This window comes from Gopherus flavomarginatus, chromosome 1, assembly GCF_025201925.1.
Source record: "Gopherus flavomarginatus isolate rGopFla2 chromosome 1, rGopFla2.mat.asm, whole genome shotgun sequence".
NCBI lineage: Eukaryota > Metazoa > Chordata > Testudines > Testudinidae > Gopherus > Gopherus flavomarginatus.
The window spans coordinates 149,194,697-149,221,133 of record NC_066617.1 but is presented as its reverse complement, the minus strand read 5'-3'; the positions used below and the strand labels follow the sequence as shown (position 1 = coordinate 149,221,133).

Genomic DNA, 26,437 nt, shown 5'->3' with positions numbered 1-26,437 from the left:
GTAGGAAGATATATATATATATATATATATATATATATATATATATACACACACACACAGAGAACATGGACAAAATGGGTGTGGCCATATACACTATAACAAGAGTGAGCAGTTAAGGTGAGCTATTATCAGCAGGAGAAAAAACCTTTTGTAGTGATAATCAGGATGGCCCATTTCCAACAGTTGACAAGAAGGTGTGAGTAACTGTAGGGGGACAAATAAACATGGAGAAATAGTTTTACTTTGTGTAATGACCCATCCATTCCCAGTCTTTATTCGAGTCTAATTTAATGGTGTCCAGTTTGCAAATTAATTCCAATTCAGCAGTCTCTAGTTGGAGTCTGTTGTTGAAGGTTTTTTGTTGTAATATTGCAACTTTTAGGTCTGTAATTGAGTGACCAGGGAGATTGAAGTGTTCTCCGACTGGTTTTTGAAAGTTGTAATTCTTGACATCTGATTTGTGTCCATTTACTCTTTTACATAGAGACTGTCTGATCTGAGCAATGTACATGGCAAAGGGGCATTGTTGGCACATGATGGCATGTATCACATTGATAGACGTGCAGGAGAATGAGCATCTGACAGTGTGGCTGATGTAATTAAGTGCTATGATGGTGCTCCCTGAATAGATATGTGCACAAAGTTGGCAACGAGCTTTGTTGCAAGGATAGGTTCCTGGGTTAATGTTTTTGTTCTGTGGTTGCTGGTAAGAATTTGCTTCAAGTTGAGGAGATGTCTGTAAGCGAGGACCGGCCTGTCTCCCAAGATCTGTGAGAGTGAGGGATCGTCTTTCAGCATAGGTTGCAGATCCTTGATGATGTGCTGGAGAGGTTTTAGTTGGGAGCTGAAGGTGACGGCTAGTGGCGCTCTGTTACTTTCTTTGTTGGGCCTGTCCTCTAGTAAGTGACTTCTGGGTACTCTTCTGGTTCTGTCAATCTGTTTCTTCGCTTCAGCAGGTGGGTATTGTAGTTGTAAGAATACTTGATAGAGATTTGTAGGTGTTTGTCTCTGTCTGAGGGGTTGGAGCATATGTGGTTGTATCTTAGAGCTTGGCTGTAGACAATGGATCCTGTGATGTGGTCTGAGTGAAAGCTGGAGGCATGTAGGTAAGTATAGAGGTCAGTAGGTTTCCAGTATAGGATGGTGTTTCTGTGACCATCCCTTATTAGCATTGTAGTGTCCAGGAAGTGGATCTCTTGTGTGGACTGGTCCAGGCTGAGGTTGATGGTGGGATGGAAATTGTTGAAATCATGGTGGAATTCCTAAAGGATTTCTTTTCCATGGGTCCAGATGATGAAAATGTCATCAATGTAGCACAAGTTGAGTAGGGGTGTTAGGAGACGAGAGCCGAGGAAGCATTGTTCTAAGTCAGCCATAAAAATGTTGGCATACTGTGGGGCCATGTGGGTACCCATAGCAGTGCTGCTGACTTGAAGGTATACATTGTCCCCAAATGTGAAATAGTTATGGGTGAGGACAAAGTTCAGCCTCTAGATTTGCTGTGACATTATCGAGAATACTGTTCCGGACGGCTTATAGTCCATCTTTGTGTGGAATGTTGGTGTAGAGGGTTTCTACCTCCATAGTAGCCAGGATGTTGTTTTTGGGAAGATCGCCAATGGATTGTAGTTGCCTCAGGAAGTCAGTGGTGTCAGCTGTTGTCAGAGTGCTAATGCCTGAGATGATGTGGCATCCAGGATTTCCAGGCTTATGGATCTTGGGTAGATGATAGAATAACCCTGGTTGGGGTCCTAGGGATGTGTCTGTGCAGATTAGTTCTGTGCTTTTTCAGGGAGTTTCTTGAGCAGATGGGGTAGTTTCTTTTGGTAACCCTCAGTGGGATCAGAGGGTAATGGCATGTAGAATGTGGTGTTAGAGAGCCGCCTAGCAGCCTCTTGTCCATAGTCTGACCTATTCATGATGATGACAGCACCGCCTCTGTCAGCCTTTTGGAGTATGATGTCAGAGTTGTTTCTCAGATAAATTCGTTAGTCTCTAAGGTGCCACAAGTACTCCTCGTTGGTTTTGGTGATACTGACTAACACAGCTATGACTCTGAAACCTATTAATTTATCTAGTTCTCTTTTAAACCCTGTTACAGTCCTAGCCTTCACAGCATCCTCAGGAAAGGAGTTCAACATGTTGACTGTGCGCTGTGTGAAGAACTTCCTTTTATTTGTTTTAAATCTGCTGCTCATTAATTTCATTTCATGGCCCTTAGTTCTGATATTATGGGAACAAGTAAATAACTTTTCCTTATTCACTTTCTCCACACCACTCATTATTTTATAAAACTTTATCATATCCCCCCTGAGTCTCCTCTTTTCCAAGATGAAAAGTCCTAGTCTCTTTAATCTCTCCTCATAAGGGACCCGTTCCAAATCCTAATCATTTTAGTTGCCCTTCTCTGAACCTTTTCTAATGCCAGTATATCTTTTTTTAAATGAGGAGAACACATCTGTACACAGTATTCAAGATATGCGTGTACCATGGATTTATATAAGGGAAATATAATATTCTCCATCTTATTCTCTATCTTTTTTTTAATGAGTCTTAACATCCTGTTTGCTTTTTTGATTTCCGCTGCACACTGCGTGGATGTCTTCAGAGAACTATCCATGATGACTTCAAGATCTTTTTCCTGATTAGTTGTAGCTAAATTAGCCCCAATCATATTGTATGTATAGTTGGGGTTATTTTTTCCAATGTGCATTACTTTACATTTTTCCACATTAAATTTCATTTGCCATTTTGTTGCCCAATCACTTAGTTTTGTGAGATCTTTTTGAAGTTCTTCACAGTCTGCTTTGGTCTAAACTATCTTGAGCAGTTTCGTATCATCTGCAAACTTTGCCATCTCACTTTTCACCCCTTTCTCCAGATCATTTATGAATAAGTTGAAGAGGATTGGTCATAGAACTGACCCTTGGGGAACACCACTAGTTGCCCCTCTCCATTCTGAACACACTGATGGGTGAACCTGGAGAAAGTGGTGGCAGCCCTTCGATAGGTCAGCTGGTGGAGCAAAGAACTGGATCTGGCACGCAGGAAGTCATCCTTATGTCACCCTTCTGACTCCAACTTGAAGGAGAGTTTCTTTTTCTTCCCCTTGCTGAGAAAGAGCAAGAGAAAAAAGAAAAGTCAGGTAGGCCAACTTGATGCACCAGTCCATGCTGTCTTTTCTCGCTTGGGAGCCTGAAATGAGGGACTCCTGGTGAGTAAAGGCAGTGCTGTGCTTCCAGAATAAAGATCACTACTGAACACAAAGAGGATGCCAAAGCATGGATGTGAACCAGGGCCCTCTAGGTTGTCAGTTTAGCACTCTCCCAACTGAGCTAAGTCAGCACCTGAGGAGTGCTTTTTGGCCTGCTCCTTCTCTGGGATGTTTTTGTCAGCCCTGGCACACAAAAAGAGCATCAATGCAGGAGCCCACAAAGGCAAGATGAATTTTTGCCTGCCTTGCTCAGCTTGACTTGCTTCCTCACCCCATTCCTGCCTTAGATCCTGGGTTACCTGGTGGCTGAAGATGGTCCATTGTATCAAGCAGTGCCAGAGCCTGACACAGTGTCCCTGGGCAGCCTTTGCTCTGCACATGCCGGCTGTGCACATTTGCAACTACTTGAAAGTTCCTGTTGGTAAGTTCTGGGAATAGTTGCTCCCCTTCAGAGAAAGCTCCCTAAAATTAGCCTGTCTCACCCAGCGTACAATGACCTCTGTTCAGACTGAGCCAAAGGAGGTCCTTACTATTGTGGCCTTTGCTGCTGTGAGGGTGTCCACTGTTGCGGATGAAGCCATCCTGCAAGTGCCTTCCACCTACTCACCCACTGAAAATCCTGTAGGATGTAAGGTGGGAATAGAAGAACACTGGGGGAGGGCTTCCCAATCTCCTCCCCCTTCCACCACCATCAGCCATCCCATTCCTGGTGCTGCACCTAGTGGGGTCAAAAAAAAAGGTCCATATCTGAAGAGTCGGTTGGGTTCTTTGCAGTTGCCCCAACATTCCCCTTGGGCCTGACCTGATCTCCAGCTCAGCCACGCACTGAAAACTGAAAAACAAAAAAGTAGAGCCGTAAAAGATTTCAAAGCCCACCAGGCCCAACCCCCCCTTCTAATACCACAGAAAAGCCACACTTCTTCTGACTAGGTAGGGACATCCTATTGCCCCACAAGAAGTGGAAGGACATCCTGTTCGGTCTCAGCAGCACTCGTGGAGCAGGGGGGGAATACATGGCTGAGGAAATTCCCCACAGTCTAAAGATAGGTCTTCAGCATCACAACTTTGTAGGCTAATGACAAGGTCCATTTACACCAGTGGATGAGCTATTCCTCACAGGCCAGCAATCGTTTCTCCCATTTCGTGTTCCCCACCTCGTTCCCAACAGAATGCTAGAAGGCCCAGCTCATCAACCTGCCCACTCTTGCAGCCTTCCTCTTCCACCCTGACTGATAGCAAGGAGTATTGAGCCTCCCTCCCTTAGGCCCTTCAGTATCTCTGGGGAACACCAACACCGCCCAAGTGACTTTGGGCCAGTAGGTCAACCAACAGGGCTGCCTCCTAGGCCAGACTGCAGCCCAGCTTCAGGACTCAGAGGAAATGGAGCTCGCATCCCTACCTACAGGACTCCAGGTATGGCCAAGCTTCTGGATCAAATGTTTCCTTTTGTGCTCAAGTCACAACAGCTAGTGAGTAAAAGACAGGCTCCCATGTCATTTGAGAGAGCAGGATAGACCCTTGGAAGACTCAGCAGGGTTAAGTGGCACAGGAATTGTCCTCAGATCCCACTGAGACTTCAACTCAGATTGCAGGATTCTAAGCCCTGAGTGCCGGCCCTTACAGCATGGGACCAGCAGGAACACCTGGACCTTTGCTGAGTTCTCATGTGGATGACCCTGCGGGGGCAGCCCTGCATTTGCTCACCAAGTTGGCATGCAACAGTTTTCTGCAGCTCCCAGAGGCCTTTTTTAATCCAGACTGAGACGCCAGTGAGCATGTGAGGAAGTTGCCCCGGCAGTCCCAGACAATACATGGCCCTTCCTAGGGGAGGCCAAGTCCTGGAAAAAAAAAATCCTGTTATATCACATCCCTGTAGTTTTGGAGGTAAAGGTCTTCTCTCTACTTGACCAGGGACTTGAACCCTGAACCCTCAGATTAAAAGTCTGATACTCTACCAACTGAGCTAGTCAGGCTCAAATGTAAATGTGGCACATTTTGTGCAGAAGAGAAACTAGTCAAGAAAGTGAGGGTGGGAAACAATACAGAAAACCTGCTACTCTCACTCTTTTAGCAGTCCTAGCCTCAGCCTGATCCTCCACCCTGAGGCATTATTCTTTTTTTAGTTAAATAGCAAATCCAGGAGAAAACACAGTTATACAAAGCAAAACAAAATCACAAACAGAAATGTCATTTGAAATTCAAAAATTAAAAAGAGAAATGCAATTCCCATCACTTTATCATAGCTGGGCCATTCTTGTATCAAGAGCACCCGCTAAGGGCCCTATATGCTTATGAGAAACCTGGAGGAACTCATACCACAACTTGAACATGAAACTCAACTGCTCCCAGGTGCCGCAGTAAAACCCTTTCCCTGCTGTGATGTTGCACTCCATAGGATTTTATGAAAATATGCTAATGAGTGTGAATATAAAGTGACTGGACTATGCTTCATGCAAAAGGTCTCTTGTAAGGTATCATTACAAAGCTTATAATCTACTGTGTGTGTTCATCCTATTTGTATGAAGCTATTGTTTTTGTATCTGAAGCTAGAAATATGAAATATAACTCTGAGGTCCTATTGTAATTATGCAAGGTGTGGGCCATTAATAATGGTTTGGACTCTTGATGGCTCCCATTAACCAGTACTAGTGACTGCAGATGGCTTTGTCCTGCAACATCTGTGAGTCAGGCCAGGAAGAATGAAGGCTTCGAGGGTGTCACAGGACATGTGATCATGTCACCTGGTACAGGAATCCATCTTAAACCTGAGGCTTTTCCACAGGAGAGAGACAAAAGATTCCTGCCTTGTACCAAAGTTGTATAAGGGGATGGACCAGAAGAAAGGTGGCTGAAGTCAAGAGAAATTCCTTAGCTACCACCTGATCTGGAACAAGGACTATACCAGGTGAAAAGATTGGACCCAGACTAAAAATAAGTCTAGTCTGTGAAAGAAGCATATTGGAACATCTCTGAGAGTGAGATTTTATCTGTATCAAGTTTCATACTGTTTTAGGCTTAGACTTGCATGTTTTTGTTTTATTTTGCTCTATGGCAAATACAAATTCCACAGAGAAGGAGAAGTTAATGCCTTAGAAAAATCCCTCTGTTTGTGTGTGTTAGATGGGTGGGAGGGTGTCTAGAAACCACTCTTCTCTAGTTTCTTTTCTCTGATTTCCTTTAGAAAATCTGAAGCAGGGAGCAAAAGTCATTGTTTTTTTGGAGGCTTGAACTCAGAAATATTCAGATTATGAGACTAACATGCTGCCAACTGCGCTAAGAGGGCTTGGCAAAGCTTTAGGCTCAGTGCATATAGGACCCTCCTACAGCAGTGACTGGGGCAGGGAAGGAGCCAGGGGTGTGCTGGAAGAAGCAGGGAGATCTGGTGCCCACAGACCTGTCCTGGCAGATTTCTCAGTAGCAAAGAAATCAGTTCTCCCTACTAGCAAATAACACACTGCAGCTAATGGCAGTACAGAATAAATGTTTCCAAACTATGGACCCACTTTCACAAATTACTTTCTCTGTGCATTGGGCAAAGCAAGTTGGGGAAGCTACATAGGTAATAGAAATCAAGGCTTGAACTCATAGCACAAGTAGTATTCCCTTTTGCACTAACCAATTGCACCACTGCAGGTGCTTTTAGAGAATGATGGGAAGCAGGCAATTATCAGTCCTATGGCACCTTATAGACTAACAGACATATAGGAGCACAAATTTTCATGGGTGAATGCCCACTTCGTCAGATGAATGTAGTGGAAATTTGCAGGGGCAAGTATAAGTATGCAGGCAAAAATCAGTCTAGAGATAAGAAAGTTAGTTCAATCAGGGAGGATGAGGCCCTCTTCTAGCAGCTGAGGTGTGAACACCAAGGGAGGAGACACTGTTTTTGTAGTTGGCTAGCCAGTCACAGAATTCCCAGTCCATTCATCTGACGAAGTGAGGATTCACCCACAAAAGCTTATGCTCCTGTACGTCTGTTAGTCTATAAGGTGCCACAGGACTCTTTGTCACTTTTTACAGATCCAAACTAACACAGCTACCCCCCTAATACTCCAAAAGACAGTGTCCCCTGTTGGGTGTAAATCACTGACCTCTCTCCTCTCTGAGCACTGAGTGTCCCTCTGTTTCCTTGCCTCTCAGTGTGTGCAGATGGGACTTTTTCCTCCAGTGCTGGAGGATTTGCCTTTCCCATCTACCATTGTACAAAGCACCATGGTGACTTAGAAGCAGAAACCCTCACAGACCTTCCATGCAATTGGCACTTGCCCCTCACTCAGTAGGATTAAAACTCCTGCAGGGAAACTGCTGGGCCACATCCCAGCTGGGCATGAGCAAAGCAGCAGGGTGAAAAAAAAAAAACCCTGGAGACGCTGGTACCCAGGGCCTCATACATACAAAGCATGCGCTCTACCACTGAGCTACATCTCCAGTTGGGCTGCATGTTTCATGGGTTACACTCAGAGCCCTCCTATTTCCAGAGAATCCAGTGGCCTAAAAGCAGCATGGGGGACACATTCCCTGCTCTGAGGCCAAACCCGCTGTCTTGGAGGTTGCTGGTTCTTAGGGGTCACTTTGCAGCAGGGCCAGATTCAATGTGGGAGACAGAGAGTGTGTGTGCCCTGGACTCAGGGTGCAGAGATACGCTTAGCCCCCTCCCCTGCATTGGATGGGAGGTGCTGTCACCCCCTGCTGGAAGGTCATGGTGGTGGGGGATACTGTTAGATGCTCAACACCTCACCCTGGTGGCAGAAGTGGGGAGCTCTAAGTGTTTCTAGGATCTGCTATTTCCACCTGCCTGTAAAGTCCAGCTTTCCCCAGCACATTCACTGTAGAGCAATTGGGTCACTGTTTCCATGGCTGAATAGCAAAGTTTCCCTTCTATCAGCAGCAGGATTAGCCTGTGCCAGTGATTAATGAGGTGGATCTAGTTGCAGATTGTTATTCATTCCCCACCTTGGCAATTCACGCAATCCCTTTCCCATGCAGATTCCCAGCACCCGAGTGATCCTGGTAGCAGAGGCTGAGTCCTGAGATTTTCAGGGTTCTTTTTCCCCTCCACCTGGAGTGAACTCAGCTTTTCCTCCATCCCAGAAATGCCATGAAATAACAACAGGAGCATAAAGAAAGAGGGGGGGAACTGTTATATCCTTGGGGACAGCCGGTTTAGGAAGAAATCACTTGAGGTCAGACAGAAGACAGCTAACAAAACTACCATTTATTTACACACACAGAGCTCACCTATCCGGCCGAAGCAGGGTAGGCTATCCCCTAATAATCTAACTCAGTTGCCATGGGAACAAAAACCGTGACAACCAAATACACAACATAATCCTCCCCCCCAAATAAGAACATCTCCTAAATAAAACACACACTAGACTAGAGAAGGAGGGTAGACTGCCTCCATTCCTGGCTAAATCCTGGGGATTATTTTGCCCCATAACCGTGGGTTCGCCCTAGCTAAAGATCCAGCCGATGAGGAGGCCTTCTGTCTCTAGGTGGATTACGGTGAACTCTTGGTGGTGTTGCACCCAAAAGTACCATGGGCTCAGGGTCTGCAGCATGAACAGGTGAGGAGGTGGTATCAGCTCATGCTGGGCAAAGAGGTATCTCAGTCACAGGCAGTAATGGAGGAGAACAGTCAGAAACAGGTGATTCGTGATTCGGTGTCTCATCAGAAGAGGTGAAGTCAAACCACTCAACTGCAGATGTGTCCTGAGGACTGGCATGACCTGGCAACAGCTGATCTACATGTCACTGCCAGGTAAGATTCTCTGCAGTCCGGACTGTGTAGAAAACAGGTCCTGTTTGAGTGATGATCGTGTCAAGGACCCATTTAGCTCTGGAAATATAATTCCGAGCCAAAACTGGCTGTCTCAGACTAAAGGTTTGGTCTTTTGCTCTGGGTGCTCGTCTGATGTCTTGATATTGCTGCTGATGTTGCACAATTTTTCAGGGTTCAGGAGGTTTCAGCAGATCAAAGCAAGTGCGCAGCTGTCGTCCCATCATTAGAAAGGCTGGGGATGCCTGGGTCGTAGGATGAGGTGTGTTTCTCTAGGAAAGTAGTAATAGGTTCGATAGTATTCATCACCATGCAAATTTTGAGAGGTTTCCACGCCTCTTTTAGGGCTTATGTCCCGCCTTCCCGCCCCCCTTTTCCGTTGGCGTGAGAGTGTGGTGCCAAGGGCCATTTTGAAAAAATGTGAGTGCGCGTGTATATGTTTGACTAGGGGAAGTGTTGTGTATGTTTGTGCTTGGTGACATGAATAAAAAGTGTATTAAATATTAGGGTGGATTAAGAAAAAAGTTAAATAATATTGAAAGATAGGTTTATAAAGGGAATTTTCTAAGACAAAACCTGTTTGGTAAGCACAGGATAAAAAGGCATTGAAACTAGTCAATATCAATGTAGGTTAAGAAAAAAACATTAAAAACTAGGTTTAAAAGGAAAATTAACTGAAGCAAAACCTGTTTAGTAAGCACATAACCAAAAACTATAAAGAAATACTTAAAAAAGCATTTAAAAACATTAAAAACTAGGTTTAAAAAAATTGACAAAGGCAAAGCCTGTTTGGGAGGCCCAGGGTAAAAAAGTAAATAAAAAGCATTAAAACTATTTAATACCAATGTAGGTTAAGAAAAAAGCTTTTTAATATTATTAAATAATATTAAAAAAAATACAAATAGGTTTAAAAGGGGAATTGACTGAAACAAAACCTGTTTAGTAAGCACATGGCCAAAAACTATAAAGGGGTACTAAAAAGGCATTTAAAAAACATTAAAAACTAGGTTTGAAAGAAAATGTACTAAGGCAGTGTAATAAAAGTAAATAAAAAAACATCCCAAGAAAGGGGAAAAAAACCATGGGCAGGAGTTGTAGGCCAAACTGGATGAGCAAGCAACTCAGAGAGGGGATTAGATAAAAGCAGAAAGCTTACAGGGAGTGGAAGAAAGGCAGGATCAGTAAGGGAAGCTACCTTGGTGAGGTCAGAACATGTAGGGATAAAGTGAGGAAAGCTAAAAGCCACATTGAACTGGACCTTGCAAAGGGAATCAAAACCAATAGTAAAAGGTTCTACAGCCACATAAATAAGAAGAAAACAAAGAAAGAAGAAGTGGGGCCACTATACACTGAGGATGGAATGGAGGTTAAGGATAACCTAGGCATTGCCCAACATCTAAACAAGTACTTTGCCTCAGTTTTTAATAAGACTAGTGAGGAGTCTAGCGATGATGGAGGGATGATAAACGGGAATGTGGATATGGAAGTGGATATTACCGCAACTGAGGTAGAGGCCGTACTTGAACAGCTCAATGGGACAAAGTCGGAGGGCCCGGACAATCTCCATCCGAGGATATTAAAGGAACTGGCGTGTGAAATTGCGAGCCCGTTAGCGAGAATATTTAAGCAATCGATAAACTCGGGGGTTTTGCCGTATGGCTGGAGGATTGCTAATGTAGTTCCTATTTTTAAGAAAGGGAATAAAAGTGATCCGGGTAATTATAGGCCTGTTAGCTTGACGTCTGTAGTATGTAAGGTCTTGGAAAAAATTTTAAGGGAGAAATTAGTTAAGGACATAGAGGTCAATGGTAATTGGGACGAATTGCAACACGGATTTACTAAAGGTAGATCGTGTCAAACCAATCTGATCTCCTTCTTTGAGAAGGTGACGGATTACTTAGATAAAGGAAATGCGGTAGATATAATTTACCTAGATTTCAGTAAGGCATTTGACACAGTTCTGCATGGGGAACTGTTAGTTAAATTGGAAAAGATGGGGATGAATATGAAAGTTGTAAGGTGGATAAGGAACTGGTTAAAGGGGAGACTCCAGTGGGTCGTATAGAAAGGTGAACTGTCAGGCTGGAAGGAGGTCACTAGTGGAGTCCCTCAAGGATCGGTTTTGGGACCGATCTTATTTAACCTTTTTATTACTGACCTTGGCACAAAGAGCGGGAATGTGCTAATAAAGTTTGTGGATGACACAAAGCTGGGAGGTATTGCTAACACGGAGAAGGACAGGGATACTATTCAGGAAGATCTGAACCACCTTGTAAACTGGAGTAATAGAAATAGGATGAAATACAATAGTGAAAAGTGCAAGGTCATGCACTTAGGAATTAATAATAAGAATTTTAGATATACGTTGGGGACGCATCAGTTGGAAGCAACAGAGGAGGAGAAGGACCTTGGGGTATTGGTTGATAGCAGGATGACTATGAGTCGCCAATGTGATACGGCTGTTAAAAAAGCAAATGCGATTTTGGGATGCATCAGGCGAGGTATTTCCAGCAAGGATAAGGAGGTGTTAGTACCATTATATAAGGCGTTGGTGAGACCCCATCTGGAATACTGTGTGCAGTTCTGGTGTCCCATGTTCCAGAAGGATGAATTCAAACTAGAACAGGTTCAGAGACGGGCTACTAGGATGATCCAAGGAATGGAAAACCTGCCTTATGAAAGGAGACTCAAAGAGCTTGGCTTGTTTAGCCTGGCCAAAAGAAGGCTGCGGGGGGATATGCTTGCTCTATATAAATATATCAGGGGGGTTAACGTTAGGGAGGGAGAGGAATTATTTAAGTTTAGTACTAATGTAGGCACGAGGACGAATGGGTATAAACTGGATATTAGGAAGTTTAGACTTGAAATTAGACGAAGGTTTCTAACCATTGGGGAGTGAAGTTCTGGAACAGCCTTCCGAGGGAAATAGTAGGGGCAAAAGACTTTTCTGGCTTTAAGACAAAGCTTGATAAGTATATGGAGGGGATGTTATGATAGGATCGTTAATTTGGGCAATTGATCTTGGATTACCACCAGACAGGTCTGCTCAATGGTCTGCGGGGAGATGTTGGATGGGATGGGAACTGAGTTACTGCAGAGAATTCCTTCTTGGGCGCTGGCTGGTGAGTCTTGCCCACATGCTCAGGGTTTAGCTGATTGCCATATTTGGGGTCGGGAAGGAATTTTCCTCCAGGGCGGATTGGCAGGGGCCCTGGAGGTTTTTTGCCTTCCCCTGCAGCGTGGGGCACCGGTCGCTTGCTGGTGGATTCTCTGCAGCTTGAGGTCTTCAAACCAATTTTGAGGATTTCAATAACTCAGTCCTGGGTTAGGAGTTGTTATAAAATTGGATGGGTGGGGTTCTGTGGCCTGCCTTGTGCAGGAGGTCAGACTAGATGATCATATTGGTCCCTTCTGACCTATGAGTCTATGAGTCTATGAGTAATATCGGCATAGATTAAGAAAAAAATAAAAAGCTCAAGGTAAAATAAAAAAAAAAGAAAGAAAATTTTTACCTTTGCAGTCTTTTTGTAAAACGAGGCAACTTTTCTGGTTTAGACCCTAGTAAATAAAACATATTAAAACTGTTTAATACCAATGTAGGTTAAGAAATTTGCTAAAAAATACAATAAAACTATTCAATACCAATGTAGGTTAAAAAAACATTAAAAACTAGGTTTTAAAAGAAAATGTACTAAGACAGTGTAATAAAAGTGAATAAAAAAGCATTGAAACTATTCAATATCAGTGTAAATTAAGAAAAAAGAGAAGTTAAAAAAAGAACAGGACAAGAAAAAAGAGCAAAGATAGAGAGCACATGGTGGAATCAGAATGAGAAAGAGAGAAGCAGGCAGAGTCTGTTTAGTAAGCACAGGGTAAAAAAGCATTCAGAATCCGTGTAGGTTACAAGACAAGAAAAGCGAAGAGAGAGTCTTCTTTGCAAAGAGCAAAAATAGAGAGCACAGGGTAGGATTAAAGAGAAAGAGAGAGAATTTTTACCTTTGCTGTCTTTCTGTAGAATGAGCCAACTTAGACCTTCTCAGGCTTGATATCTCCGCCTGTGTATCGGACCAATCAGAGGTGGTTTTACAACAGCGTCATAGAAATATTTTTCTAAACCAATCCTAGAGTTCCAAGATTTTAAACAAGAGCCAACTCCTCCCTTCTTTTTTCCACCCCTTTTTTCCCCCTCCCTTTTAACTGTTTTTTTCTTACCTAAAGAAACTGACCCCCAGCATTTTCCCGCCACGTAGCCCTTTTACAAAGGGGTTTTTATAAAAGTTAAAACCATAAGCTTTAATAATACACCATTTTAACGCATTAAAGTTACCTTAAGTTTTGCAAAGGAATAAAACACACCCCTTTTGTATGTGTTGTAATAAAAAAGAGCAGGCAGAAGCACCCCAGGTTAATAGTAACAAACGGTTTATAAACCCCTTATTTTGTAAACCTGTGGATTGATTAGAAAGACAAAGAAGCAAAGTGCCTGTTAGCAAAGCAGCCTTTGTTAGTTAGTGGATTAAAGATAAGAAGGCTGCTTCTGACCCAAACTTTTTAACACATGTTAAAGTTACATTAAGTTTTGCAAAGGAATAAAACACACCCCTTTAAGGAATAAAACATACCCCTTTTGTATGTGTTGTAATAAACAATTATGCAGAAGCACCCCTGGTTTTTAGTAACAGATGGTTTATAGTTTTCTTGTTTTGTAAGCCAGTGAATTAGAGAGAAGAAAGAGCTTGTTTCTTTCCCCACTTTTTAACATAGAGAGGTGAAAGGCTTTTAAAGGAATAAACACTTAAAAAGATATGCCTAAATGAAGACACATTTTTTATTTACTCCTCTTGACACTTGTGTTTTAGTAAAAAAGAGCAGGCAGAAGCACGCCTGGTTAATAGTAACAAACGGTTTATAAACCCCTTATTTTGTAAACCTGTGAATTGATTAGAAAGACAAAGAAGCAAAGCGCCTGTTAGCAAAGCAGCCTTTGTAAATTAGTGAATTAGAGATAAGACGGCTGCTTCTGACCCAAACTTTTTAACAAACACATATTAAAGTTACATTAAGTTTTGCAAAGGGATAAGACACAACCCTTTTGTATGTGTTGTAATAAAAATTATGCAGAAGCACCCCAGGTTTTTAGTAACAGATGGTTTATAGTTTTCTTGTTTTGTAATCCAGTGGATCAGAGAGAAGAAGAAGATTGCTTCTTTTCCCACTCTTTAACAAAGAGAGGTGAAAGGCTTTTAAGGGAATAAACACTTGAAAAGACATGCCTAAATAAAAACACATTTTTTATTTATCCCCCTTGACAAACAAATGTTTTAGTTAAAAAGAGCAGGTAGAAGCAGCCTAGGTTTTTAGTAACAAACAATTTATAAACCCCTTATTTTGTAAACCAGTAAATTAGAAAAAAGTTTGTTTTAATAACATGTAAGTTTGCAAAAACAGTTTAGGGCTATAAAACTAATGTATTGTAATAAAAAAGGTTGTGTTTTTTTAAATTTTAGGCTAACATGGGCCATTTTTAAGTAAAAACAGCAGGCTTTTGTAGCAAAAGCCGTTGTTAGCAAAAACAGCCTCTGTGAGTTAGTAAATTAAAAATAAAAAGAATAGAACATAACAAGGTTTCCTTTTAAAACAAAAGAATGCCAAAAACAGGTATTAAAAAGCATAGTAACTTACTTACTATCAAAACTAAACTTTTTAACCATTAAAGTTTAAAAAGCTAAAGCGTGTAGCCAGAAACCTTCCCGCCTTTTTTAAAAACAAAAAAACCGAGTAAGACACCCCCCCCTTTGCTCTTATCTAAACAGCCAGAACCCTGTAACAAAAGTTAAACACCACTTCAAAATGTGTTTTAAAAGTAATGCCTAATTTTTTTAACTTACTAACAATGTAAAATAAGTTTTGTAAAAGTTTTTAGTAATAAGTTTAACGGGGTTTATTTTTTAAAAAAAGTTTTGTTTTAAAAAACCAAGGCCATAAAACAAATTAAAAAACACAGGTTGCAGTTTTTTAAAACTTTTTGGTTACAAAGGTGTAAATGGGTATATTACCATTTTACAAAGGCTTTTTATTAACTGTTTAAACACATTTACTATAAAAAATAACATTTTTAACCATTAAAGTTAAAAAAGCTAAAGTATATAGGCACCCCCAACCCCCTAACCCATACCCACCTTTTTTCCTAGAAAAATGCCCTTTACACATCCTGTTTTTTTTTAAAAAACACCTTTTTAAATATTAATTTGGGTTGGGGGGCAAAACCTTTTTTTAAAACAGGTTTAAACCTATAAATAGGGGACAAAAAACTGAACAATGCTGTTAAAGAAATACTGCTAATACAAGACTTCTACCGTTATGGGAAGCAACAACATGGTAAGAAAAGTTACTATGGTTTGTGTGTGCCACCACGGTATTATACCTGCATTGTGCTTAGTTAAAAGGCAATATTTTTTCTTTTAAATAGGACGTGGCCTTTTTTCTTGACATTCCAGATTCCACCCTAGAAGCTTTAAATTTTGATAAGCTAATTAATATGCTACACAAGTATAATTTATTTTTTAAAAAAAGGGTTTAATTTTTTTTTCTTTTTTTAATTTAGAACAAGACGGAAGTCAAAACCACCCGATAGGTTTTCCTGAAATTACAGAAGAAGATGTGAACTGTTTCTAAATATGTGTTTAAAAAATTGTTGTTGAAAATAGTGTACATTTTTAGGGGTTTATGTTTGTTATTGTTAGTAAAAAAGAAGCAGCTGTTTACCCTTAAAGGTTTTACTGCACAAAAAAGTTTTGCTAAAAGTTGTTAAAATTGTTGCAGCTGTATTGCCCCCGGGTGGTGTAAGCTAAAATAGCACTTTACTTTGTACATTGTATTTAAACGCTGTTTTTACCCCTCACTGCAAAAACGTTTTTAGCGGGGTTATGTAAAGGTTTTTAAAATAGATATATTTGGGAAATATGTTTGTTGTTGTTAGTAAAAAAAAAAAGAACATACAGGCTTATGTGCTAAAAAACATTTTGTTTATGTGTATTGGCAGACTTATCAAGCGTTATTCCTCAAGAAGAAATGTTGAAGGGAAGCTCGCTTAAAGGGGCAAAGAAATTTCCCTCTGAGGCAGCTGCAGTTGAAAGCAAGGGTATTAAACACACAGATTTTGAACAGCCCTGCATGTCCAAATCCCTTATTACACAAAGACAGCAACCTTTAAAGAAGGGCAAAAAAATTCCCTCTGAGGCAGCGGCAGTTGGAAGTAAGGGTATTAAACCCACCGATTTTGAACAGCCCTGCAAGTCCAAATCCCTTATTACACAGAACCAGCCAGTCTTTAAAAAGGCCAAAAAGTCTACCTCTAAAACAGTGGCGGGGGGGAAGGGGCTCAGGCCCCCCAATTTTTAACTGCCCAAAGCTAAAAAAGCTACCTCTACAACTTCCAGGGACTGAGGCAAAGGGGTTAAAGCCCCTAGTTTTCAACAGCCCTACACCTTTCCAACCCAAAATGAATTATCTTTAAAAAAGGTAAAGACAAACAACCCTGTAGAAGCAACCATGTTTAGGGGTGGGTTTGAGCAGAGTGAAGAAGTTAACCCCCTGGCTTCTGGGTCCCACAAAACCCTTGCTACAAATAACAATCTCCCTGTAGGGCTTGCCACATCAGTTGTTGTTTGTAATGAGCTGTTTAGTGTTTGTACATCTTTAATGCGTTTAATAGATAAAAAGTTTTCAAAGCTAATTCTTGAGGTGTTTCAAAAGCAAAATTTTCCAGAAGAAAGGGTGGTTTTAGACCAAAAAATAGCAGATATCCATGCACTAATTGAAAAGGTGGAAAGCGTGTTGAAGGGAAAAGGAAGGGTGTGACTAAACATGAAACCTAAAAATGTAAAAAGGGGTTGGGAAAAAAATGGAAAAAATCTAAAATATTGAAAAGGCTTTTGGCCAAAAAAATTAAAAAAGGCAAAGCTATTTTAAAAAGACAACAACCCCCAACCAAGAAAGGGAAATAGACCCTCCGACTCCTTCTTCTTCTGAATGTCCAGATTCCTCCACTCCTAATGCACCACCTCAGGTGTATTTGGAATGTGTAAGACACTGGAGAAGACCCCAAAGAGAGTTTAATGCTTATGAATATTTTCAAGAATTTCATTTTGCTAATTTGGACAGAGTAACGGAGTTTACAGAAGCCATGGCGGCCTTCGACATCGCTATTCAAAATTTGCTAGATGATATTAATAATCAGGTGGGTCCTGAAGATTTTGTACAGCTACGCTTAGATGCTCCAGGGCTAAATCACCCGCTTTTTTCTTGGGAAAATTTAAATGCCGTAGATTTTTTAAATAACATCATTAATGTGTTGCAAAGTAATGCAGAGATTGTGGGGCCCGGAACTTTACGCCTAGTTGTTACAATTATTAGAAAAAGGGTTGGTGGAGTCGGGTCTGTAAGACCCCTAAAAACTATCACGTACAGTAAAATTATTGAAAAAAAAAATTAATTGATTTAAATAACCAGGGTAACAACCTGTGTTTTGCTAGTAGCGTGCTGCGTCTTTTATCAGATAAAAAACTTACAGATGCCCAACTGTTAGAGGGAGCCAGACACCTTCATCAGGAGTTGGGGCTTTCGGACCAAAAAATGATTAGCTTTACAGATGTGAGCTCTTTTGAAGAGCTCTTGGGGGTGGCTATTACCATTATGTATTATGAAAATGGACATTGGTGCTTTTTTACAACGGGTGGTGTGCAGCATTTCCAAACTGTTTTTGTTTTGTTACATAACAAACATTATTACAGCATTTTAAATATTAAAGCCTTTATAGGCGCACCGTATTTGTGCAACTACTGTTATGCCCCCTATAGCCACAAACACCAGCACGCCTGTAAAAACCACTGCTGTACGTGTAATAGCGCCAAATGCCTTGAAGTGGTCGCTGAAAAAAATAGATGCCCAGCTGTAAGCTATTTTGCAGGTCTGATGCCTGTTTAGAAAGGCACAGCGCTTTGGCAAACAGTGGTAAAGTTGATTGTAAAAACAGAAGTTTTTGCGATAAGTGCGGCTTCTACGAGGTTAAAAATCACAGGTGTATAAGCAAAAAATGTCCCCAGTGTTATAAAAAAACCGACAACATAGAGGGTCACTAGTGTTAAATGCATAATATTTGGTCTCCAGAAGAGGAGGAGGATTATGTGTTTTATGATTTTGAATGTATGCAAGAAACGGGGGTACATGTGCCAAATTATGTTTATGCTTTGCATTTAGATAAAAAAACTAGCTGGGAATTTAAGGGGGAAGAATGCATTAGTGAGTTCGTTCAAACCTTTGTAGACAAGCGCTTTAAGGGATACACTTTTATTGCTCATAACGCTAAAGGTTACCATATTTATTTTATTCTAGGCAGTTAATTAAAGAAAATATGGCTGTTAGCACCGTAACACAAGGTGGAAAACTTATTTGCCTGACGGTGGTGAACTTAAACATCAGATTTATAGATTCTTTAAATTTTCTTCCCATGAAACTTAGCAAGTTACCCAAAGGTATGGGGTTTGAGGAAGCGAAGGGATACTTTCCGCACTTTTTTAACATCGTTAAACTATGTGGGACCTATGCCCGGTATAGAGTACTTTGGAGTAGACTACATGATGCCTGAAGAAAGAAAGGAATTTTTAAACTGGTACCAGCACAATCACCAAAACAAATTTGATCTCCAGAAAGAACCACGCTATTATTGTCAAAAAGATGTTGAAATTTTGCGAGAGGCTTGTGTCCGGTTCAGAAATGAAGTTATAAAAATGACAGAAAAGCAAACCGTGGGAAGAATAATGAGGAGGTGGTCACTAAGTGTATAGAACCTTTTCAGCACCTTACATTAGCCTCGATTTGCATGGCCATGTACCGGTTTAATTTTTTAAAACCGCGAACTATAGCCCTTTTGCCATTAGACAATTACCACAAACAGCAGAAGAGATATTCCACACTGGCCATTCAATGGTTAATGTACGTAGCCCACACTGAAAATATTTACATCCAACACGCTTTGCAGGGTGGGGAGATTAAAGCGGGGTCCTATTTTTTGGACGGTTACCCCATTATAGCAGGCAAACCTACGGCCTTTGAATTTAACAGCTGTTTTTTTCATGGTTGCCCCGTCTGCTATTGCTAAAATGATTACAACCCCTTGCTTAAGGCAACCTACGGGCAGCTGTACAACCGAACCGTAATTAAGGCTGAATTTTTAAAAAGCCAGGGGTTTGAGGTAAGGACCATGTGGGAACACGAGTGGCAGGCTATGCTAGCAAATGATAACTTGGTGGAAAATTTTTTACAAGAAAAAAAGCTGCCACAGCCTTTGGTTCCTAGAGACGCCCTTTATTGTGGTAGAACAAACGCCATTTGCCTTTATTACAAACCGCAGCCCGGGGAGCAGGTTCATTACTACGATTTTACCAGCCTCTACCCTTTTGTTAACAAGACTAAACAATACCCTGTGGGACACCCCGTTATTGTGTATAAGGGTTTTGGGGATATCTGTCAGTACTTTGGCATTGCCAAGGTTTAAGTGTACCCTCCAAGAGGTTTGTATTTTCCCGTATTACCATACAGGGTTGGTGGTAAACTAATGTTCCCCCTGTGCTCACTTTGTACAGAAACAAAACAAAAGGACCGCTGCAGGCACAGCCAGGAGGAGAGGGCTTTAACAGGGACTTGGTGCACAATAGAGTTGGTGGAGGCTTTAAACAAAGGGTACAAAATTGCTGAAATTTATGAAGTCTGGCATTTTAACCGCTCTTCAGATGCCCTATTTTCAGACTGCATTAAAACACACCTAAGACAGAAACAAGAGGCCTCGGGGTTTCCTCACTGGTGTAGGGAAAAGTTTAAAAAAGAACAGTACATTTAAGAGTACCATGAAAAAGAAGGTGTGTGTCTGAGTCTAAACAAGATTAAGGTAAACCCTGCAAAAAGACAAATCTCAAAGCTGTTTTTAAATTCCTTGTGGGAAAAATTTGGTCAGCAAACAAATTTGACTAACACTAACATAGTAACGGACCCCAATGAGCTTTTTAAGTACATTTTTGTACCTTATTACGATGTGTCAGCGTGCGAATTTATCGATGATGACACAGCCATTGTGTCTTGGAAGTACGCAAAAGAACACCGCCCCCATTCCAGCAACACTAATGTGTTTATAGCGTGCTTTACCACCGCTTATGCCAGGCTAGAGCTTTACCGCTTGTTAGATCGTTAACAGAAGCGGTGCCTTTATCATGATACGGATTCTGTAATTTTTGTAAGTAAAGAAGGGGAGTGGAATCCACTCCTAGGGGATTATTTAGGAGATTTAACTAGCGAAATACCCCCATATGAACACATTGTGGAGTTTGTGTCCGTGGGACCTAAAACATACGGGTACAAACTGTCCAGCAGTAAAATCTATATGAAATTAAAAAGAATCATGCTTAACTCAGGAAATAGTGAAAAAATTAATTTTGAAAGCTTAAAAGAACTCGTCTGGGATTACCACACGGAAGAGGACCCAAAAGAAATCGTGATACAGCAGCCAGGGATCGTAAGGGTAAAAAAACACTCGTTAATAGAAACAAGAACTCTAAAAAAAACCCCAAAAAGTCATTTACGACAAAAGAGCCCTCGAGGAGGCTTTTAAAACCTTGCCGTATGGGTATTAATTATTATGAAAAACCACGTTCAGTTTGTTCACCCCTTTTCCTGTTTGCTTTGTGGTCCCTCAAATTCTGGAAAATCATATTTTACAAAGTATCAGAGGGTTAACTGTGTTAGTCTGGATCTGTAAAAGCAGCAAAGAATCCTGTGGCACCTTATAGACTAACAGACGTTTTGGAGCATGAGCTTTCGTGGGTGAATACCCACTTCTTCAGATGCATATTTTATAAAGCAATTGTTAGAAAATGGTAATAAACTGTTATCATGTAAGCCTGAAAATAATGTGTGGTGTTATAGCTGTTGGCAACCATTGTATAAAGAGTTGCTGCAAAAATTTTCATGTATTACATTTTTGGAAGGTTTACCTAATACTTTTAATGATGAACATTTATTTCCTAGTAATAAAGTAAATACAGTTATTATAGATGATCTAATGGAGTCTGCTTCTGAAAGTGGTGAAATTGAAAAAGCCTTTACAAAATATGTACACAACAAAAATCTAAGTATTATGTACGTTGTGTAAAATAAGTTTTGTCAGGGAAAAAAAGCCGTACAATTAATTTAAATACTAAATATATGGTTCTTTTAAAAAAAACCCGCGATTAACTGCAAATCACCACTTTGGACCGGCAAATGTACCCTGGTAAAACACAATTTTTTTTGGAGGCTTTTGAGGACGCTACCAAAAGCCCCTATGGGTATCTGCTGGTGGATTTAAACGCTTCAATGCCCGAAAACCTCAGGTTAAGAACAGGTCTTTTTCCCCCAGACTAGCCCTGTGCATACACCTTTAAAAAACCCCATAAAAATAGTTATTTTTATTAATCTTTCATTTTAAAAAAAATCATTCCCCCGGACAAACATGTCTAACCGCTTGCAGAAAAACCTGGCTCTTTTAAAATTTCTTATCAAAGCCAAGCCGCCACAAAGAAAGGCTATACTCTGCTCAGCTTCTGATGACCTAGTAGCGGCCATCTCAGAAATAGTGCTTAACACTTTAAAAGGAAACTTTCCTCTAAAACCCAGAACAAATAAGCACCCTAAAAAAACTCCAAAAAATTATTTAAAAGCTAAGCGATAAAAAGCTATCCCTTAAAAAAAAAAAAGCTTATTGCAAAACAAACCAGTGGCTTTATTGGCCCTTTTTTAAGCTTTGCACTCCCCCTACTGTCAAGCCTTTTAATTAACAGATAATTGAACACTCTGAAAAGATGTACCTCGTTTCTAGCCACCAGTTAGAACAAATAAAGCGTGCTTCTAGTGGTGAAGAAAATATTAGAACCACAACCATTCGCCAATTGAATTCAGAAATGAAAGACATTCATCAAAGAACCAGTTTATCCGACTACAAGAAGGCTAAACTCTACGAGGGGGTCCTGCAAAAATACCTGGTATTGGCCAAGCATGGTGAAATGGAAAAGACTAAAATAAACCTCTTTTTTCCCCCTGAGCAAGAGCAAGAGCAAAAGCAAGAGGAACTTCAACCTCCTAAAGTTCAGGGGGGTTTATCGGACTTTGTTATTCAGGAGGTGTTGGAGCGGGTAAATCCTCACTATAAAAAAAAGCTGAAATATTGTTAAATAAACTTAAACAGCATAAAAATGATTCTTCTTGGGCTGATAATGGCCGTTTTGTGTACCGGGGAAAAGCGATAGAGGGGTCTCACATGCTTGATTTAGTCAAGGGGGTAACCGGCTCTTATTCTTTCGCTAACAAAAGGACTCCTAAAGGGTGGAATGTTTTTATGAAAGCCATGGTGGAGCTAAACGTGCCTACGTCCGTCGTAGGGCATGTTACCAATAAACAATTTTTAGAACGTCTAAAAATAGGGCTACAGCCTGTCAATGCCACAAGTAGCATCACCCCTTTTAAAAACGTCCCTGTTAAAAAATGAAAAATCAAATGGTTAATGGTGTAAAATAAAAGACGTAAACATAATTCAAAATGTGTTTTATTGGTGCGTCTCTTTAAACACACGACAAGACAAACACGTTTGAACATGTTGAAACATGTTTGAAACATGCCTGGGCATGCCTGGTCTTTTCCCTTTTACATATCGCACCACCAAGCGATCATTTTCTGATAAATCATGGGTGTACAATTTAAAAATGCAATCAAAAGATAAACCCTTACTACATTGTTTTAAAAAAAAACAATGATAACCGCAGGTTACAGCTAGGGGGTCCTGTAGTTGTCTCTGATGAAACACAACATTATTAGAGTTACAGTTTAAAAAAGTCATAATAGACTTAGGAAAAAAGTTGCTGTCGGGAAAATCCGTAGGAGTCAAAAAACTAGCCAAGCCCCAATTTGGTAAATAAAGGGCCAGCCAATGTTCGCCGGGTAACTTGTGGGGGTGAGTGTTAACAATAAGCCCCAAAGGTCTTCCAGACACAAAACCTTTTGGAGCAAGTCTCTAGGAAAAACATCTAAAAAAGAAGGGTCCTTTGATAAAATATCTCTTAGCTGCACGGTGTTCATGATTACATATAGTCAAACAGGACGTTTTTTCTATGATTTACTTCAAGCACGTTATCAAAAACCCCACACACTGTCATGTTAACCGTAGAGGGCAAAGCCGTTGCAAACCAAATTTCCGCTCTCAGGTTTCCAGTTTTAATTAAAGAATAATGATCGGAGCACTCCTGATCTGGGGTCAAATCGAAGGCGTACAGTGTATAGCCCTGGGAAAATTCATCACGGTTAATTAAGAGAGAGCGGTCTTTTACATATTTTCCAGTAGCCTGCATGAGCTGCATGTACTCCCTCACACAGTTTCCATTTTAAAAATCGGGTTGTAGAGGTTTTGCTGGCACCTGTTCGCCATCCACGTACAAGGCCACAAAATTAATGTTATAATGTTTAAAGTTAAAAGGGTTTTTAATGTAGCTGCCGCTGAAGGCATCGTTATCTATAAATCCAATTACTAGCTGTTTTCGTAGCTGTCCCAAAAAAAGGTTTTCCTGGTTACTGACACGACTGCCGGCTGGTATGCTAAACACCTTTATGCTCTCCCGGTCTATGGGGTACTTAGAGTTGGCGGTCATTAAAGCTTCAGCGTGCCCTAGACGAACCCCCAGGGTTACTTTCACCCGTTTTACAAACAGGGATGCTGAAATAATGTGAACTTTATAATTCTGGTTGGCATTTTCTCTCATAAGGCAAAAAACATCTTTGCTGCGTGTTAGTTTATTTTTTAAATCCACGCCGTTCAGCAGTAGTTTTTCTTGAAAAAACAAATCGCTATGTAAAGGTCCCAACAAATCCAGCTTCCTACTGCTGGCCGTTAGTCCGGCCCTGCGTATAAACCCCTCATTGGCCTCTCTGACCAAAAGAGTGTTTTCGTGGCCCTCCGCTGTGTCTTTATAAAACCCCCCTGTTGAAAACTGCGTAGCGAGGGTGTCATGGCTGTAGTTTAAAATTAGCTCTATTAAAGCTCTGTAAAGGTAACAATTGTTGCTCTGGCTAATAAGACTGTCGCCTAAGAAACATCCAGCTGGTTAAAAAGAGTGGCAATGGGGTAGTTTGTTAGGGCCACCCTGGCATCGTCATCAATGTCTGACCCATCTTCTTTTATCACCTTGCAGCACACGTACAGCAGTGTGTTGTTAAGGTCTAAGTAATGATCCCTATGTCCCGAAATAAAAAATTCAAGAGGTGCATTCACCGTTAAAGAGGCCAAAGGAGGCACCTCTACATAAAAGCTATTCTCGATACTGGTTTGTGTAGGGGCTATTTGAAATAAATCCAGTTCCAATTTGGTGCATTCGTCAGAGCCACAATGAATAAAAGCCATTTTAAAATATATCCCTTTTACCATGGGTAACGTGATGCTTCCTCTTCTTAGGGCGCCTTTTAGGTTTATGGCTAAGACGTCTTCTGACAGCTTTTATTTTAAAGGGCCTAGGAGGTCCTTTAAATGGATGGCTCAACGTTGCTCTTTTTCTTCTTATTACCACTAAACTGGAACCTTCCTGTGGCATGTATGCTCCTATTTTGTTTATAGCAGTGCTAGACACGTGGTTTACTTTGTCTTTGGTTATATTTTTTGCGGCTGTTTTCATGTGGGGTTTAATAATGTCAGAACCTCTTTTTAAAAGTGGCACGGCTTTTCTAAAAAGACTGCAAAATTTCCCTCCTAAACCTGCCCCATACATAACAGGTAATCCTTGATATCCTGGTAAGCCATAACCAGCCTGAGCCTTGTAGTAGTTTCTATACAAAAGGGGGTCCCTGTAGTTTTTCATAGTCACCATTCTTCAGCTTTTTGGGGCGCAGATATAGTTTAACAATTACCTTCCCAAAACTAAATGAAACGTGTTTATTCTGATCCGTCTTTATTTCAATAGTAATGGTTCCGATATGCTGCTTACTCAAGGGGACGTAATGTGGTTTGTCATACGTTATGGTAACAAATTCGTTGTTGCTACAGCGAATGGGAGCGCAGCGCAACAGCGGCACATGGTAGTCCCCCACTAATTGATGTTCCACTATGTTCGTGTACACGTCTAAAGAGTTAAAACCACCCGTAATGTCTTTGGGGTACGGTGCTATCCTACACGGATGATTTGAAAGCATTCCCAATATTGTTGTCAATTTACCCCTTGTGGAAAAAAAGTACTTTCCGTCGTTTGGTTTTAACTGAACCCTTCTAGTTACCGAGCTGTAAATGATGCTGGCATTTGGTTTTTTGGTATCTTTGTCTATATTCTTGTTGATAATTTCTATTAAATGGTGAATGCTTGAATAATAGCCGGCATCTATGTTGTAGGTTCGAATTTTTTTTCCGATGCTAAAGTAAATGTTGTATCTGAAAGAAGTGTGTTCCACGCGTGACAATAATGAATTTCCGATAAAGCGACATCCCACTGACCTATTAAATTTAAAGGCTTGGCTAGTTGTATTGTAAAATTGGAACTAGTATTTTGAGGAAAAGCTTCCGCTGAGGCGTTGCTTGGTAAGATAATGTAAAAACTTTGTTCAGTCATTTTTTTTCCCTTTATTAAAGGTCATGCACTTGAGACGCTTTAACCCAACTGTTAAATTTTTTAGGCCAGCATTTCCATTTTACAAAAAAAATTTGTTTCTTCCCCAACCTTTTTTTGCTAAATTTTTTTCTACCCTGTAAACGCGGTTCTGGTTAGGGTTTACTTTTTGTAATTCTTCCGGGTGTAAAGACCCCGCGACTTCCTCCCCTTTGTAATCTTGTAATGCACACACAGGTCTTTGTCCTCTTAATAAAACCCCTGACACGATAAATATTTAATCAGTAAAGGTTTGCTGATAGCCCTTTTCAAAAGTGCCCTTTATTTTAGATACTCTCAAGTGATTCCCTTTCTTAAAAATTACACGTAGCGTCTTTATTTTAAAACTACCCCTGTAGATGGTTTTCCACACATTAGCTTGTGTCAAGTCAACTGGGCACCCTCTAATAGTTCTGTGATAACTTCTGTTGTAACCATCTATGAAGGCCTGCAGCACATCGATGTAGCAAAAGGTGTTACGGGCGGTAAAATACCTCCACATTTTTTATTTTAAAGTTCTGTTAAACCTCTCCATGATCCTGGCTTTAACTTCATTATTGGTAACAAAATGGTGTACCGCATGTTGCTTAAACAAATTCTTTAAAGCTTTGTTTAAAAACTCTTTTCCTCAGTCTGTTTGTAATTTTTGAGGCATGTGGCCCTTTGTAAAAATAGCTTTAAATGCCTTTGCCACCTCTTTTTCTGTTTTATTTTTCAGGGTTACCACCCAGGTGTATTTAG

The 26,437-nt window shown here is 40.7% G+C and overlaps 2 protein-coding genes and 1 non-coding gene across 16 annotated transcripts in view; 1 reads left to right on the top strand and 2 right to left on the bottom strand.

Moving 5' to 3' along the window:
- The window catches only part of LOC127046628 (zinc finger protein 501-like), a 271,994-nt gene that overhangs the window by 75,522 nt on the left and 170,035 nt on the right, over positions 1–26,437 (top strand). The gene's annotated exons all lie outside the window — the stretch shown is intronic.
- Positions 1–26,437, bottom strand: part of LOC127046425 (zinc finger protein 420-like) — a 201,142-nt gene that overhangs the window by 98,819 nt on the left and 75,886 nt on the right. The window lies entirely within an intron of this gene.
- Positions 5,115–5,187, bottom strand: TRNAK-UUU (transfer RNA lysine (anticodon UUU)). Its single transcript has one exon. It is a non-coding gene; the product is annotated as a tRNA-Lys (tRNA).